This window comes from Callithrix jacchus, chromosome 2, assembly GCF_049354715.1.
Source record: "Callithrix jacchus isolate 240 chromosome 2, calJac240_pri, whole genome shotgun sequence".
Classification (NCBI taxonomy): domain Eukaryota; kingdom Metazoa; phylum Chordata; class Mammalia; order Primates; family Cebidae; genus Callithrix; species Callithrix jacchus.
Window position 1 is genome coordinate 141732425 of NC_133503.1, and position 18861 is coordinate 141751285.

At 37.9% G+C, this 18861-nt stretch overlaps 1 non-coding gene across 1 annotated transcript; it reads left to right on the forward strand.

Annotated features, from left to right (window-relative positions):
* The first annotated feature begins 1835 nt into the window (after window positions 1-1835).
* LOC118151737 (U4 spliceosomal RNA) lies at window positions 1836-1976 on the forward strand. Its single transcript, XR_004740154.1, has one exon. It is a non-coding gene; the product is annotated as a U4 spliceosomal RNA (small nuclear RNA).
* Window positions 1977-18861: the final 16885 nt, after the last annotated feature.

Sequence of the window (18861 nt, forward strand, 5' to 3'; positions counted from 1 at the left end):
CTCCACTGTAAAAGATTGTCTTCCTTTGTGTCCATATCTTTAAGTCTTACAAGTCAATTCCACCCCCCTAAACTGTCTCCAGTTCTTTCTTACTTTTATTCAACTCCTACTCTGATCGCCTCATTAGCTACTAATGATGTTTCCTTGTCAGGAAAGGACTGTGGATTAGACGGCCAGAGGTGGCCATTTAAGTTGTCACTGAAGGCGTCTGTCTCTTCCAGAGCACTGACAGCTGTTGTGTCAGTCACACAAGGTAAAATAACCTAATCGCAGAGTAAAAATAAGATGGTAAAAATAGCCTTCTTACACAAGTCTCACACCAGAAGTAGGTGTGAATATTTTGGAGAAGAGAATTTAGAAACGGGTGATAGAGATGGCACAGGCGGAAGCTGGTTAGATGGATATGTGTCCCTCCCTTCCAGGGTTTGCGTTTCTAACCAGGAGGTTAGAAACCTTCCTTTTTCTTCTTTTTTCCCTTTTTCCCTTTGGCACCAGTCACTCCCCACCTCTCAACCTACCCACTCAAATCCAACTCAGATTTGATGTAAAATTATGTTCATGCTGTGTTTTCAATGGTTCCTATTTTCTTTGACCTAGGTCACTTTTAGGTATTTAATGGTCAGATATTCTCTATGAGTAAGCTAGATTAAATCTCAGGATCCATGCTTCTAATGGGGCAGAAATGAATTACTGAACACATTTAATAAAATGTCTCAAAAGGAAGCCTTGGCCCAAGTCATCACTCTAAGATGAACAGCCAGAGGTCTGAGGCAGATCTCTGGGCTGGCAAGGTTTTTCGTGATTTCCATTTATTCTTGGCCTTGTTTTTATAAAATATCCACTTGGGGTGTAATAGGATCAGAATGCAAACAGATCACCAGCATGACTTTTGAGAACAAAGAAAAATTTATATACACTCTGTTACCAATTTTTCTTTTAGAAATATCTGGCCCTTAAATATTTATATCACCCAGTTTGCACATGGAAAAAAGGCCAGCATGTTCTAGTTTGTTTCCCCCCTCACCTGGGTGTTGTATGGTACATCTGACAGCAGAGCATCTAGCATGGGGCAGGTGTTCCATAAATGACTACTAAGTTTAACTGACATGGTCAAAACCCTGATAACTGCCATCAAAAAGCTGAAATGTTTTTCTTTGTCTAAGTGTTAAACACAATGTGAGCTGAAGATAAAATAAAATGAGAGAGTGGTGTGTTAGAGGAGGGGGAGATAGGACAGCAGACATCATGCTCTGAAAACTAGTCTAAGATGTTGCAAGAAGTGGATGGCATGAAAGGCCAGTGTTTCTTGAAATGAGTCAAAAGACTGAAGACAAGAGATCTGCTCAATAAATAGTCACTAAAAGGAAGTGAACCTTGAGTGCAAAAAGTGTAGAAGGTAGAGGATGAGCCAGGAGGTTGCTGTAGCCAGGAAGGAGCATGGATTTGCTCCGCCCATCACCTCCTCTGCCTTTTCTCCCATTCTAGATCCCACACATTGGCTCACGCTCAGTGCAGGTACAGGGCACAGGCTGAGTGTTTGCCAGGCTCATCACTCCAGAGTTTACTGGGCAGAAAAGAGAAGCAGGGAAGAACTCCTTGCTTCTCCACCTCTCACTCCACCCCTGCCGGAAATTTAAAATATTTGATGGCAAAGAAACAATCTTTCTGACTGCTAAACTTTGACACTGCATACAACATTATCCAAACACCTCTGCTGCTGGCCTTTTTTGCTCTGAAGTCCCACAGGTCCCTGTGTATGTGTTTGGGCCGGAGGCAGGGGCAGGCAGAGCTTTAACCTTGAACCATATTTACTTTACTAATAAAAATTATTTCTCAGCTTTGCACAGTGGCAGTATTGTAGCCAATGAGGTTTATCTGAGGCGCAATTATTGCTAATTGAAAACTTTTCCCAATACCCCACTATGATGACTTGAAATATAGTTGGCATTGGCAATTTTTGACAGTCTCTACAGAGACTGAATAATAAAAAGAATAAATAAAAAGAATTATTTCTTTTCTTTTCTTTTTGACAGTCTTGCTCTTTCGCCCAGGCTAGAGTGCAGTGCCGCAATCTCTGCTCACTACACCTCCGCCTTTTGGATTCAAGTGATTCTCCTGCCTCAGGTTCCTAAGTATCTGGGATGACAGGTGTGTACCACCATGCCCAGCTAATTATTGTGTTTTTAGTAGAGACGGGGTTTCGCCATGTTGGCCAGGTCTCAAACTCCTCAAGTGATCCACTTCCCTCCATGATATAAATTGTCTGTGTTCCTGCCCATACCTCATCTTGAATTGTAGCTCCCATAATTCCTACATGTTGTAGGAGGGATGGGGCAGTTTCCCCCATACTGTTCTTGTGGTGGTGAATAAGTCTCATGAGAGCAGATGTTCTATAAGGGCTTTCTCCTTTCACTTGGCTGTCAATTCTATCTTGCCTGCCACCATGTAAGACATGCTTAGTACCTTCCGCCAGGATTGTGAGGCCTCCCGAGCCATATGGAACTGTGAGTCCACTAAACCTCTTTTTCTTGTAAATTACTCAGTCTCTGGTATGTCTTTATCAGCAGTGTGAAAACTGAATAATACACTCAGTCTCTCAAAGTGTTGGGATTACAAGCATGAGCCACCATGCCTGGCCAGAATTCTTAACTTCTAAGGATAATTAGGTTTACACTGGAGCACATGGTAATTACTGAATTTTCTAAGATTGTGTATTTGGAAAAAAGGTCAAACAAACAACAACAAAAACTTATCTCAACATTTAAAACTAACTATCAAGGCTCCTTGAACATTATAAAAAGATTTCACAATAAAATCAGTGTTTTAAAACTCTCACAGATATATTTGCAGGACACCTACCAGACACTTTCTGCCTGTCTTAGCCAAATGCTTTTGCTTTTCGTTATTTCTCCATTGCATCACCTCCACGCCTTCCTCTAAAGATTTTTAGAAGCCCGGGGCCTGGCGCGGTGGCTCACGCTTGTAATCCCGGCACTTTGGGAGGCCGAGGCTGGTGGATCATGAGATCAAGAGATCGAGACCATCCTGGTCAACATGGTGAAACCCCGTCTCTACTAAAAATACAAAAAATTAGCTGGGCACGGTGGCGCGTGCCTGTAATCCCAGCTACTCAGGAGGCTGAGGCAGGAGAATTGCCTGAACCCAGGAGGCGGAGGTTGCGGTGAGCCGAGATCGCGCCATTGCACTCCAGCCTCGGTAACAAGAGCGAAACTCGAACTCAGTCTCCAAAAAAAAAAAAAGAATCCCTGCTGAACCAGTTTGATATCTCCATTAACTGGAGCTCCTAGGTGAGATCTCAAAGGCATAGGTGATTTGCAAAACGTTCATATATCTCTTCTGAAATACTCTGTTGCTCTAAGCTCATTTGCAGCATTGGAAAATTTGGGTGAAAGGAAAGATTTTAAAAGGCTTGCAGCTGCTCTGTCCAACACAGTACATGCAGGAGAACATTGAACACTTAAAATTTGGTGAATGCACCTGAGGAAATATTAAGTATGTTTGGAACAAAGTGGGTAGGTGTAACTTTACAATTTGGATTTCATGAAATCTAAGTACAAATCAAGTATGTTTTATGGAAATTTAGTATTCGAGTTGAGATAGGCTGCAGGTGAAATATGCATGTCAGATTCGAAACACTTCATGTGAAAAAAACCTTATTAATACACATGTCTATGGATTGAATGAGGAAATGATAGTGTTGCAGATATATTAAGGAAAGTATATTGTTAAAATTCATCTTACTCTTTTCTTTTTACTTTTGTAATGTGACTGCTAGAAATTCAATACTGCATGTATGTGTGGCTCACATTGTATTTTTTTTGATAGTGCTGGTTCAAATGGCAGTTTTGTCTTAAACTGTTGCAATTAATATTGCAATTAATCCATTTGTCTAGTTGTATTTCTGCAGTAAATGTTAATATTTCTCAGTCACGTATGCTTTTTATTTTCAGATACAAAGAGACAAAAGCCTCCAGCCAATGAGCACTCTCCATGAACAAGCAAATGAAACTGCTTCTCAAAATGTGTAATTCTAATTCTCAAGTGATATATGTATTTAATTCCTGATAGAATCACAGAGAGATTCAAACAAGTGGAAGTTACAACAAGATGGAAACAGATATTGCATTCTGACCAGTTTTTCTTGATACTTTATGGGAAATTTTGGAAATGATAGTGAAATGCTCTAAGAATAAAGTGTTATGGTATTGAATGAAGGTAAATGGAATCTTTGACTTATAGGAAACATATTCTAATGGTGGCTATAGCATGTCAAGGGATGAGGGTAGGAAATGAGGGAAGAAAAGCCACTTACGATATTTCCAGATCAGAATTTTTCTTTGGATATTTTCCCTTTTTTTTCTTCAGAAGTCTTAGCCCAGGATGAGCTTCTTCTGCACCTGAAAACTCCTGTCCTTGAAATCTCTAATGCCGTCCCTGCAAATCCCTACTGGGTACAGTATCCATCCACTCTGACCCTTCGGGTGCTGTGTGCTTCCCTGCCTCTTACACAGCAATCACACCTACACACAGACTCATTCATCTATACTGCCTAATCCAATGGTAGCCCTATTAATCACTTCATCAAAATGAAGAAGCCCTCGTTACCTTCAGTTTATCTTTCTTACCTCTCCCACATCCAATCAATCAATCATCACCAAGTCCAGAATCTTTCCACTGTATCACTTCTTTCCATCCCCATTTATCATCTCTATACTGGATGCAGTAGCCTCATGGCTCATCTCCATGTCTTCAGCAGTATCCCCTGGGAACCCATACTTAAAAATTTTTCAAAAATTCTGCCTTAAATTTATATCTGACCACATCAGTCCCCATTTAAACACATACAAAGACTACACGTCATCTATAGAAGTGAAATTCTTTTGTGGAGCCTGGAAGGCCCTTAGCACCTGGCAGCCACAGATCAACCTCTAGATATTCATTTCTTCCTAACTTCTTAACACATATGCTATTCGGGCCTACATGATAGCAGCCACTTACGATTCCCTGTATACTCTGTGCTATCTGAGGACTTTCTGCTTTTGCTTGTGCTGCTCCTTCCATATGGAACACCTTGCCACTTATTTTAATATTGCTTATCCCTAAAGACCCAATTTAGTTACAGCCTCTCACAGGAAGTCTTTTCTGAACGTCTAGGCTGAACTAGGGTCATTCTGCTCTGTATTTCCATAGCCCAAGGGGAAGATTTCCAGTTCAGTACTTAATACATTGTATTGAAATTATTAAAATTATCTAAGTATCTGTTTCTTCTACTAGACTCTAAGGACTGTAAGACTCACGAATGCAGAGACCCAAACTAATTCATCTTTGTAATTCCACTGCTGATATCAGCTGGCTTTTGGTAAACATTTGTTGGAATAAATTGAGCAAGAGGAAGTGTCTATAAGGACAGAAGTTGGAAGCCTTTATACTTATAAAAACAGAAATTAGGCTCTTGGTTGTCTCACTGTAGACCAAGGGGCGGAAATGACAATGAAGCAGTAACATAGGTGACAGAATGAGAGTGAGAAAAGAAAGTAGCCACAAGCTATAGGCACTTAAAAAAAGTCGTAAGGGAGAGACTTACATAAGCTGTGAACACATGGAGTGCCTACACCAGCAGCCTGAAATCTAGACACTTTACTCTCCCATTCCTGTCCCTCAGAAGCATGTAGCCTTTAATTCCACCATTACAACTTGTTTTATGAGATTTCTCCTGCAAAAAACAATTGCAAGTTCAAGGAGTACAATTTTCCTAAGTCCAGACAAACCTGATTCTCTTTATAATTAAAACAAGGCCAGCCCTCAGGAAATCAACACTTCAACTCTCAGTATGAAGACAAGAAAGAGCTGAAAGTAGAACCCAAATGACTTATCCAATGACAGTTTAAGAAAGTTTTCTGATGCCTTTTTCAAGTAGCAACTCAAACCCACAGTATGAGAGCCTTCTGTTTCCTACTGAGGAATCAGTGGGACCTGGAAGGTTGAATTGGCATTTTTCATTTCTGGCTCAGCACCGAAGACTTTGCCTGCATGGCCTTTGCCTAATGGCAAAATTGGCTTTTATTTTATGTTCAGGGGCACATACTAGGCAAATGTGGGTTTGAAGTGTCTAGGGCGTGTCACTAACCTTTTCTCTCTCACTTTATGGAGGCACCTCTTTCAATGTTAGCTAAGTGACTGAAATGCAACAAAACCCCACAATGAACCGTGGAGAGATGAGAGAGCATTCAGTGGAAAGGGAAGTTGCCTTTTAGAGCCTCGTGCTTGCATTTGGCTTTATTACAGCAGCACACAAGTCAAGAAGAGCTGATCTTGGGGCTTAGATTTTCCGAGCCAGATGTGCAGATGAATGTGCAGATCAACAAAAGAAAGCATGTTTGAAAAACTATCAAGTCCACTTGAACTTGCATAGGTTTCATATGCACTCCATGAGACCAAGGCTTATGAAAGAGTCTGTGCTCTAGAACCGTGGTGCCTGGAAGCTTGTGGATGGGCAGGTATTTCCACACAAAGATATTGAGACAACTATCACTCTGAAAAATGAGCAAAGCAGCCCCTCCCTCTTCTTCCCACACTTCTGGGCAGAGAATTTGCCTCAGGAGAGCATAGTGTGAGCTGGCACAGCAGGATGAGGTAGGAAGAGTGGCAGTGACAGGAGAAAGAGCGACGAGGTCAAGACTAATAGCAGAGCAGCAGAAGGGGAGCAATGGTCAGGGAAGAGGGGCAGATCTGACAACCCCGCATGAAACCAAGTGAATTTTACTCCCTTTTAGACTGTGGGAAAAGGGGATCGTGACTGAATCTGTTTTTTTATATCATTCTCTAGCAATCATAACGCTCCAAATGTTAAGTGAGATTACATCGGATGCAAGACATGCTATCAAGCTCAGATGGAAAGGGCCTGATAAAGGTAAGACGATAAGTATTGTCCATATACAATTACATTTAGAAATGAAACTTTCCTTGAAGGCATCCTCTTTATACTGCACCATGCATTGTCAAAGCTTCCCTAACCATTTCTTATGTTACCAGATTTTTGTTTTTATACATGACATTGCAAGAATAAATGGCAGAAGTGCACACTCAGTGCCAAATATCTGCAACATAAAGGAAGTAGCCATTGCTGCTGGCCAGTGGTGGGTTCTGCAGAGGAAATAAACATGTTGCACAGAACACAATGTGGCCTCCAATGAGCCCCGGATGGACTGGCCTTGGTAGAAACTCCAGAGGAAAATCTTACCTGCTGAATTGCCTCTGTCTAGAAGCAGAACCTTTATGGCTTGGCCAAACCACAAATGATGATAAAGATGCCAGGGCCCTAGTTTCTTACTATCCCCTAGTATTTATAGAGCAAATCATGTACTATACTGTGGCTATCCTCACACTTGTCTCTCATTCAGTCTCCATAGCCAGGGTGGTGATGAGGTTGGTGTTAGCACCCCAATCTCATCTCCTACCACCTTCTCCCTTTGCTCACCTACCCTAGCCACACTGGCCTTCTTGTAGTTCTTCCCTCACTCTCGGGCCTTTACCACTGTACTTCCTGCCTCAAAGTTCTCCCCCATATTCTTCGCAGAACTGAAGAGAGCTAAATCCCTGGTTGAGTTTTTTCTTCAACACCACAACCCCAGAAAGGCTTTCCCTGCCTCTCATCAACCTACTCTTCCAATCCACTCATTTCTATCTCTACTCTGTCTTATTTTTCTTCAAGTACTTTATCTAAAAATTACATTAGTCCTTATTGGGCTATGTTGTTTTCTGTGTCTGCAACTACAATGTAGAATTCATATGGGCACAGGCTTTTTCTGTCTTTACTGATTTGTAGTGCGGATCAGTGTTTGATGTATATTAGTAGAGTGGTAAATATTTGTTGATTGAATGAATGATGTAAGAAAAATGTATAGTTAGTTGACCTGCTGGATATTACTCAGGAAGAAGAGGAGATATGACTCAAAGCATAGGTCTTTGAATTTCAAATTCCATGTACACAAGGTTGCCTCTATTGCAAAACTTATGTTTGGTTTTAATGTTTATTCTAGGGAAAAATAAACGAATCTGAACAGGAATCCTAAGGCTAGTGTCATGGTTCTTAAGATTTAGAACTCACATATTATCAGACATTTAACTTTTAGTCTTACCAAAGTTAAAAGCAGCAGTTTCCCTAAGAGAATGCAAAGCTGTACAACCAAAACAATAGCTTCTCCATGAGTGGGAGCTACAAAACTGCCATGAATTGAGGGTATTTCCAGTCAACTTCCAATCATGAGTGATATCACTAATGGAACTCCAGAAGGCTGGTCATCTTGATTTCAAGTGAACAGATTATAATCCTGATTAGAGTATGCCTCTCAAACAGTCACCACTTGTGTGGGTAATTTGACTTTCCTTACCCCTCATGTCCCCTAATGGAAGAAATCTCTTCCTTTTGATATTGATTGCACTTGGTTTATGCTTCTTGTGGTTCCCCATCACAAGATCTACATACATAAAAACTAAACATATTCTAAAATCTCTACTGTTTGTTGAGTATGAATTAAACATTTATATTACTATATTCAGTACTTTTCAGATATAGAGTGATATATATCTTTACATAAAATTTGGTATGTAAAATTCTTGAATGAGGAAATTATTCATAATCCCACATAATTTTACAGATAAGTTGTAGAATCGCTGTATCAAGTTCAAAAAACAAAAATTCTGCTGGAATTGTGTTTTATATTTTGGTTTATATTTTATTAAACTTATAAGTTAATTTTTAAAGAGTTGGCATATTTTTAATATTCAGTCCTCACACTTGTAAGCATGAACTATATTTCCATTTATTTGGTATTTGAAAGATATATATTAAATATATATTTTGTGTTTTAAAATATGTTCATATATGTATATGCATATATATACATGTATTATTTATACCACATATAGACATATATAAAATATATGCAGGTTTTATATAAAGAAAAATACAAAACTCAACTAAGGTATATAAAAAAGACTGATGTACCTGAATAATATATATAATATATATTTATAGAAGCATATATATTGAATAATATATGAATCATTTTATTTATGATTTTACAGTGTTTTTGAACTTAAAAACAATTTTTTTAATTAAATTAAATTTTTAAAATTTTAATAGTTTTGGGGAAAAAAGATAGTGTTGGCTTCAGGAAAAGTTCTTCAGTGATGGTTTCTGAGATTTTGGTTCACCCATCACCTGAGCAGTGTACAGTGTACCTAATGTGTAGTGAGGTTGAGTATTTTTTAATGTTTTTTGGCCATTTGCATATATTTTTGAGAACTGTCTATTTATCTTCTTAGCCCACCTTTTAATGGGATTGTTTGTTGTTTTTTCTTTTGCTGACTTACTGGATTTCCTTGTAGATTCTAGATATTAGTCCTTTGTCGGATGCATGGTTTGTGAATATTTTCTCCCACGCTCTAGATTGAATGTTCACTCTGCTGATTATTTCTTCTGCTGCGCACCTTTTTAGTTTAATTAGGTTTCATCTATCTATGTTTGTTTTTGGTGCATTTGCTTTTGGGTTCTTCGTTATGACGTCTTTGCCTAAGCCGATGTCTAGAGGAGTTTTACCAATGTTATCGTCTAGAATCTCAATGGTTTGAGGTCTTAGATTTAAGTGTTTGATCCATTTTGAGTTGATTTTTGTATAAGGTGAGAGTCAAAGATCCAGCTTCATTATTCTATGTGTGACTTGCCAATTATCCCAGTACCATTTGTTGATAGGGTGTCATTTCCCCACTTTATGTTTTTGTTTGCTTTATCAAAGATAAGTTGGCTGTAAATATTTGGCTTTATTTCTGGGTTCTCTATTCTGTTCTATTGGTCTACGTGCCTATTTTTATGCCAGTATTGTGCTGTTTTGGTAACTATGGCATTGTAGTATGGTTTGAAGTCAGGTAATGTGATCCTTCCAGATCTGTTCTTTTTGCTTAGTCTTGCCTTAGCTATGTGGGCTTTTTGGTTCTGTATTTTATGATTATTTCTTCTGCTTCTGTGAAGAATGACAATGATATTTTAATAGGAATTGCCTTGAATTTGTAGATTGCTTTTGGCAGTATGGTCATTGTCACAATATTGATTCCACCCATCCATGATCATGGGATGTATTTCCATTTGTTTGTGTCATTGATGATTTCTTTCAGCAGTGTTTTGTAGTTTTCCTTGCAAAGATCTTTCATGTCCTTGGTTAGGTATATTCCTAAGTTTTTTTTCTTTTTTTTTTTTCAGCTGTTGCAAAAGGGGTTGCAGTCTTGATTTGATTCTCAGCTTGGTCACTGTTGGCATATAGCAGTGCTAGCGATTTGTGTACATTGATTTTTGTATCCTATAACTTACTGAATTTATTTATCAGATCTAGGAGCTTTTTGGATGAGTCTTTAGGGTTTTCTAGGTATACAACCTTATTGGCAAACAGTGACAGATTGACTTCCTCTTTATTGATTTGGATGCCCCTTTTTTCTTTCTCTTGTTGAATTGCTCTGGCTAGGACTTCCAGTACTGTGTTGGATAGCAACGGTGAAAATGGGCATCTTTGTCTTGTTCCAGTTCTCAGAGGGAATGCTTCAACATTTCCCCATTCAGTATTATGTTGGCCATGGAATTGTCATAGATGGCTTTTATTACCTTGAGGTGTGGCTTTTCTTTGTGAATTTGCTGAGGGTTTTAATAATAAAGCAATGCTGGATTTTGTCAAATGCTTTTTCTGCGTCTATTGAAATGATCATATGATTTCTGTTTTTAATTCTTTTTATGTGATGTATCACATTTATTGACTTGTGTATGTTAAACTATCCCTGCATCCCTGGTAGGAAACACACTTGATCGTGGTGTATTATTTTTTTGATATCTGTTGGATTTGGTTATATAGTATGTTGCTGAGGATTTTTGCATCTTCATTCATCAGGGATATTGGTCTGTGGTTTTTCTTTTACTGTTATGTCCTTTCCTGGTTTTGGCATTAGGATGATACTGGCTTCATAGAATGATTTGGGGAGGAGTCCCTCTTTCTCTGTCTTTTATAATAGTTTTGTTAAGATTGGTACCAACTCTTCTTCACATGCCTGATAGAATTCAGCTGAGAATTCATCTGATCCTAGACTTTTTTTTGTTGGCAATTTTTTTGTTACTGTTTCAATCTCACTACCTGTTATTGGTTGGTTCAGAGTTTATATTTCTTCCTGATTTAATCTAGAAGAGTTGTATATTTCCAGGAATTTATCCATCTCCTTAGGATTTTCTAGTTTGTGTGTATAAAGGTGTTCACAGTAGTCTCGAATGATCTTTTGTATTTCTGTGGTATTGGTTGTAATATATCTTGTTTCATTTCTAATTGAGCTTATTTGGATCTTCTCAATTTCTTGGTTAATCTCACTAATGATCTATGATGTTTGTTTATCTTTTCAAAGGACCAGTTTTTTCATTTCATTTATCTATAGTATTTTTTGTTCCAATTTCATTTTGTTCTGCTCTGACCTTTGTTGTTTCTTTTCTTCTGTTGTGTTTGGGTTTGGTTTGTTCTTGATTCTCTAGTTCCTTGAAATGGGACCTTACAATGTCTGTTTGTGCTTTTTCAGACATTTTGATGTAATCATTTAATGTTATGAATTTTTCTCTTAGCACTGCCTTTGCTGTATCCCAGAGGTTTTCCTAAGTTGTGTCACTATTATTGTTCAGTTCAAATACTTTTAAAATTTCCATCTTGAATTCATTGTTAACCTAAGAATCATGCAAGAGCAGATTATTTAATTTCATTTATTTGTATAGTTTTGAGAGTTCCTTTCAGAGCTAATTTTCGGTTTCATTCCATAGTGGTCTGAAATGACAGTTGATATAATTTTAGTTTTCTTAAATTTGTTGAGACTTGTTTTGTGGTCTATCATATGGTTCATCTTGGAGAACGCCGCATGTGCTAATGAAAAGAATGTATATTCTGCAGGTATTGGGTAGAATGTTCCCTAAATATCTATCTGTTAAGTTTATTTGTTTTAGGGTGTAGTTTAAGTCCATTGTTTCTTTGTTGACTTTCTGTCTTAATGACTTGTCTAGTGCTGTCAGTGGAAGTCCCACACTATTATTCTGTCGCCATCTGTCCATTTTTTAGGTCTAGTGATAACTGTTTTATACATTTGGAGCTCTAATGTTATATTCATATACACTTAGGATTGTGATATTTTCCTGTTGGACTGATACTTTTATCTTTATATAATGTCCCTCTTTGTCTTTTTTAATTGCAATTGCTTTAAAGTTTATTTTGTCTGATATAAAAATAGCTACTCCTACTTGCTTTTGGTATCCATTTGCATGGAATATCTTTTTCCACCCCTTTACCGTAAGTTTATGTGAATCTTTACACATTAGGTGATTCTCTTGAAGACAGCAGTTACTTGGTTGGTAGACTTTCATTTATTTTGACATTCTGTTTCTTTTAAGTGGATCATTTAGGTCATTTACCTTCAATATTAGTATTGAGATGTGAGATACTCTTTTATTCATCATTCTGGTTGTTGCCTGAATGTCTTGATATGTTTGCATTGTGTTATTGTTTTATAGGCCCTGTGAGATTTATGCTTAAAGGAGGTTCTATTTTGGTGTACTCTGAGGTTTTTTCAAGATTTACAACTCCTTTTAGCATTCTTGTAGCGCTGGCTTGGTAATGGCAAATTCTCTCAGCACTTGTTTGTCTGAAAAAGACTTTATTTTTCCATTATTGATGAAGCCTAGTTTTGCAAGATACAAATTCTTGGCTGAAAATTATTTCGTTTGAGGAGGCTAAAGATAGGACCCCAATCCTTTCTGGCTTGTAGGGTTTTTGCTGAGAAATCTGCTGTTAATCAGATAGGTTTTCCTTTATAGGTTTTATAGGTTACCTGATGCTTTTGTTTCACAGGTCTTAAGATTCCTTCCTTGTCTTGATCTTAGATAACCTGTTGACTATATGTCTAGGTGATGATCTTGCAATCGGTTTCCCAGGTGTTCTTTGAGCTTCTTGCATTTGAATGGCTAGATCTCTAGTGAGACCAGGAAAGTTTTTCTTAATATTTCCCTCAAACAAGTTTTCCAAATTTTTAGATTTCTCTTCCTCCTCTGGAACACACAAACTTTCTTGAAGGCTTTGTTATTTAAAATTTATTTTTATTTGTCTTTGTCTGACGGAGTAAATTTGAAAGGCTTGTTTTTGAGTTCTGAAGTTGTTTCTTCTACTTGCAGTAGTAGAAGTGTTCTAGCCTATTGTTGACACTTTCCAGTGCATTTTCTGTTTCTCTAAATGTGTCTTTCACTTCCAAGAGTTGTGATTGTATTTTCTTTATGCTATTTCTCTGGATAATTTTTCATCTGTATCTTGTATATTTTTTTAATTTCTTTAAGTTGGTTTTCATCTTTCTCTGGTATCTCCTTGAGTAGCATAGCAATCAACCTTCTGAATTCCTTATCTGGCAGTTTAGAGATTTCTTTTATATATATATTTATATTATATATATTTATATATAATATATATATATTTTGCTTTTTAGATTTTGGGGTACATGTGAAGAACATGCAGGATTGTTGCATAGGTACATACATGGTAATGTGGTTAGCTACCTTTCTCCCCATCACCTATATCTGGCATTTCTCCCCATGTTATCTCTCCTCAACTCCCCACCCCCCACAGTTCCTCCCCTAGTTCCCCGCCGACAGACCTCAGTATGTGATGCTCCCCTCCCTGTGTCCATGTGTTCTCATTGTTCAACACCCACCTATAAGTGAGAACATGCAGTGTTTGATTTTCTGTTCCTGTGTCAGTTTGCTGAGAATGATGGTTTCCAGGTTCATCCTTGTCCCTACAAAGGACATGAACTCATTTCTTTTTGGTTTGGATCCATTGCTGGGGAGGTAGTGTGGTCTTTTAGGGATGTTATAGAACCTTGTTTTGTCATATTACCAGAATTAGTATTCTGATTCCTTCTTATTTGGGTAGACTATTTCAGTGGAAAAATCTGGAACTCAGCAGCTGCTGTTCAGATTCTTTCATACCATGAGGTGATCCCTTTATGTGGTACTCTCCCACTTCCCCTAGGGATGCTTCCTGGGAGCTGGGCTGCAGTGATTGTTATTGCTCTTCTGGATCCTGCCACCCAGCAGGGCTACCAGGCTATGGGCTGGTGTCAGGAATGTCTGTAAAGTGTCATGTGATGTGATCTTTCTTCAGGTCTTCCAGCTGTGGATGCCAGCACCTGCCCTGGTGAAGGTGGCATGGGAGTGAAATATACTTCATGAGCTCAAACTCTTTTTGGATGGGGTTTGCCATGGCGACTGTGGGGGATGAGGGGTTGTTCTCAGGCCAATGGAATTATGTTCCAGAGGGAATTATGGCTGTTTCTGTCACCATAGGTCTCAGACAGTTCTCACACAGTTGACAAAGCTGGTCTGCTCTCTCCCTGCAGGCATCCTGCAAGTGGGACTCAGACCTTGCCCCAGGTTATAAGCTTTCCTGCTGAGAAAGCAAACACAGCTTTCAGGCTTCACCGATCCCCATCTTCCCACATTGTTGGCTGCAGCTCCTGTATTTCTTTCTGCAGCAGTTCCTGTTTCCCCCCTGGATTCTGCGCAAGAGAATGTGCATCTGGTCAAATTATTACAATGTCAAGTTGGAAGCTATTTTCTACAAGGCTCTTCTCGCTGCTGCTTCCACGTTTATATTTCACACTAAATCCATTTCAGATCTAGGTAAGGTTAAATCCTTCTCCTGTAATTTGGATTTTCAGGTTCCCTAGTGGGGACATGTGTTTAGAGTCAGGCTTTCTGCATCTTACACTTTGGGAACTCAGTTTTTCACCTGTCTCATGGAGCTTGCAGTGTCATGGCACTTCTTTCAAAGGATTTGGTGAATTCTTTTGGCTTTCCTGGTATGTTCGTTTGGTGATTCTTAGAGCACAGGTTCACAGTGTGGGTCTCCACACGCTGTTCTGTCTATCTAGGTGGGAGCTGCATGTTAGCCCTGTCTCCTATCTGTGTCTTCCTCCGCTTGAAAACGAAATTTTTTGATAGCTCTGTTATATTCCATTATATGATTATTACACATATTATTTAACTGTTGTCCTCGTATTGTCTATTTCAGGAGTTTTCATGTTTTTACTTTAAATAATATTAAAATGAACGTTTACAAGTCATTATATGCATCTCTGATTATTTCCTCTAGATTTTCAGTAGTGGAATTGTAAGATTGAAATATACAAGCTTCTTAAAGACTCTTGATATATACTACCAAATACTTTTCCAAAAAGGTTGAGCTAATTTACCTGCCTTTAGCAACAAAATTTAGTTTACCATGGTTCTCTCTTAATCCTTGCTAATTTCTAGACAAACATAGTACCTAATTGGAATTTTAGTTCACATTTTTCTGGGTAATAAGGTTCACAGTTGAGAAAACAGGTCAGCAATATTAAGTAATGCTCTGCCTTGATAAAATTTCCATTTTCAGATGCTGGAATTCTGACTTAAAGACTTGATTCCAGGTTGTAAGGGGTATTCTGGTAAATACTCAACAACTAGCTTTCTGGGGAGGTGGTTGGGGCCCATCTGTACCACTGATTTTTGTGGTGTAACTATTACCACCATGGCCCCTTTCAAGCTACCAACACGACATGACTAAACATAGAGTTGGGAAGAGGTATTCAGTGGACCCTTGCAAGTTGGAATGTGTTGGCTCCAGCACACCATTAGAGGAAGTATACTATAATGGTTAAATAATGAATTTGGAGTTGGCCAGGCTTGGGTTCCTATTCCCATTACTTACTAGCTTTGTGACCTTGAGCATGATATCACACACAACTGTTTTGAAGATTTAATAATTTAATAAAAGTAGTACAGTTCCTGGCCCAGAGTAAAAACTCAATAATAGCTATTATTATTATTCATATGGCCCTAGTGATGTTTATTTATTAATTTGTGTGTGTGTGAATTGTCTGTTCCCATTCTTTGATCATTTATCTTTCAAGGTATTATTGTTTTTCTTATTGACTTCTATAAGCACTTTAAATATTGAGGATACACTTTACATATTGAAGAGTATTATTTTTTCTTTTTGAGGGCATATATTGCTTCTTAATTTTATGTGCTGGTAAACACTTGAAAGTTGAAAATAGGTGTTTAGAGATGTTATCATTTTCCTTTGTGATTTCTTTCACAGTATTTATGCTTGGGAAACATCTTACCCCATCAGACATCATATAAATATTTTTAAAAATTCTCTTCTAGTTATTTTCTGATTTAATTTTGTGATTTAGCTGTTTAAATTAAATTCTCTTAGAATTTATTTTGATATATGATATAGGCAAAAAACTAATTTTTAAATATATAACCTACTAAGCTATGTACTAGCTATATACTATGAACTTAATCTCTGTTTACCTTAGTTTCCTCATATGTAAATAATATAATGATAATACCTACTTCATAAGTTTGATGAGATAGGTATGAGTTTTAACATGTAATTTGCAGAGAGCAGTGTCTGATACATCCTGAATGTTAGATAGGGTTAGCTATCATTATTGTCATCAGCATCATATTACTATTATTACCAATACCAACTTCATTTTTTTGTACCTCATCCCTTCCCTGACAAATAAATATAAATATATATAATATGTATATTATATAATATGTATATATATTTATCAGGGAAGGGATGAGGTACAGAAAATGAATAAATACATATATAATATGTATTTACATATATTTCCCGTGTGTGTGTGTGTGTGTGTGTGTGTGTGTGTGTGTGCTTTTAAAGAAGTTGCTTTATTAACAATACAAACAAGACACTTCTACCACCAACAAATAAATTCCAGCAAACTTCTGCTTGAGGCTGGAGGCTAGCTTCTGTGTCTGTAAACAGAACCATAAGAGTCACCATGGAAAAAGTATTTTTCTTAGCCTTGAGCTTTTAGAAAGTCTTGAGATTATTGACTTTCACCTTGCAGTTCTTTATACACAGAAACAAGGTGCTCCAGGGTGCTATCATTCCGATAGCCTACACCTAAAGTCAGACCTTTGACCTTTTTGTCATAGAAACTCTTTGGTGGGGTGATTTAATTCTACAAAGAACAAACAGTGCTGGCTGGACACAAGAAGAATCTTTTTCAGATACACAGAATGTCTCTAGAGAATTTGTTCCAAATAAAGAGAGACCATTGCCTTAAAGATATCTAAGCATAGATCATCAGGAATGGGCCACGGTGTGATTTCAGGTGCCCATGGAAAGTCATCTGCCCCTCCCCAAGTTTCCTGAAACTTGGAAACAGAGAATACTGCTGTTCCACACTTCAGTATAAGCCTAATATGGGAAATAAGTGCCTTTGGAAAGACACTTAGTTTTCACTGTGGATGAATGAATACTTTGATTATTCTAAGGTGTTCATGGCTGATCTAAGGTTTTGGCTGAAAGGCAGACCTGGCAGTGCTAACCAATGCCCACTAAAGGAGAAAGTGGGGGGTCAGTGTGGTTTCAGGCAAAAAGGAGAGAAGTATAAACAGGGAGTATCAACACAGCCTGGCCCTGCTTAAGACAAACATAGCTCATCCTCAAAACATCCTGGTTCTGCACAAGGGGCCTTTCTGTCACAGTGCGCCACAAGATATTTCATCAAAGAGATTTTGTGCATGTACTTCCTCCTGAACAGCTCTGAACAAACCAACCAAACTCAGGGCCACAATCTGTTGGATATTGCTTTAACATTTCATTTCCGTTGTTTGAGCCCTTTAGTCAAATGGGTGTCAGTGGGTTGCCCCTCCTTCCAGGGAAAGTTTTTTAGGTATGCTTGGTTTGTTATTAGCCTAGTGAACATGTAAGCAGAGGAGAAGCCTTTGCAGGGAGCTGAAGGCCTGCCTGCAAGTGGCTCCTACCACGTTACTCTGAAACTGTGTGATCCTGCACATGATCATTCCATTCGAAGGTACTGCTGGCTATAGTGTGTCAGGCTGGATGCATCCTCTTATGTCACTGAGGGTTCACTTATTCTTTCTCGAATGCTCTTACTACATAATCTTAGTGTCTGACCAATATCATTATTCTTGTCTCCGAAGAATTCCTGATAACATTTCTTGCAAAGCAGGTCTTTGAAAACAAATCTCCTAATTTTTTTTTTTTGTACAGGAAAGTCTTTATTATTCCTTCACTTTTAAAGGATAATTTCTGAGGGTCCAGAATTCTACGCATGTGGTTTTTTTCTCAAAACACTTTAAATATCTTACTCCATTCTCTCTTTGCTTTGCATGGTTTCTGAGACATCAGATGTAATTCTTAGCTTTGTTTCTCTGTTGTTAAGGTGGATTCCTCCCCCACCTTTGGCTCCTTTTCAGACTTTTTTTCTTTATCTTTGATGATCTACAATTTGAATATGATATACTTACATATAGTTTTTTTTTTGTATCCAATTTTTTTATATTCTTGGAACTTCCTGGATTTGTGATTTATTGTGGGACATTAATTTGGGGGTAATTTTTAGTCATTATTGGTTCAAGCATTTTTTGTTCCTCTGTCTCAATCTTCTCCTACTGGTATTCCCATTGCAGATACCTTACACATTTTGTAGGTGTTTCACTGTTCTTGATGATTTTGTTCCATTTTTTTTTCTTTTCAGTCTTTTTTTCTTTAATTTTCCATTTTGGAAGTTTCTATTGATAACTCCTCAAACTCAGATTTTTTCCTCAGCCACGTCTCGTCTATTAATGAGCCTATCAAAGGCATTCTTCATTTCTCTTACAGTGTTTTTCATCTCTAGGGTTTCTTTCTTATTCTTTCTTACAGTTTTCATTTCTCTGCTTACCGTATT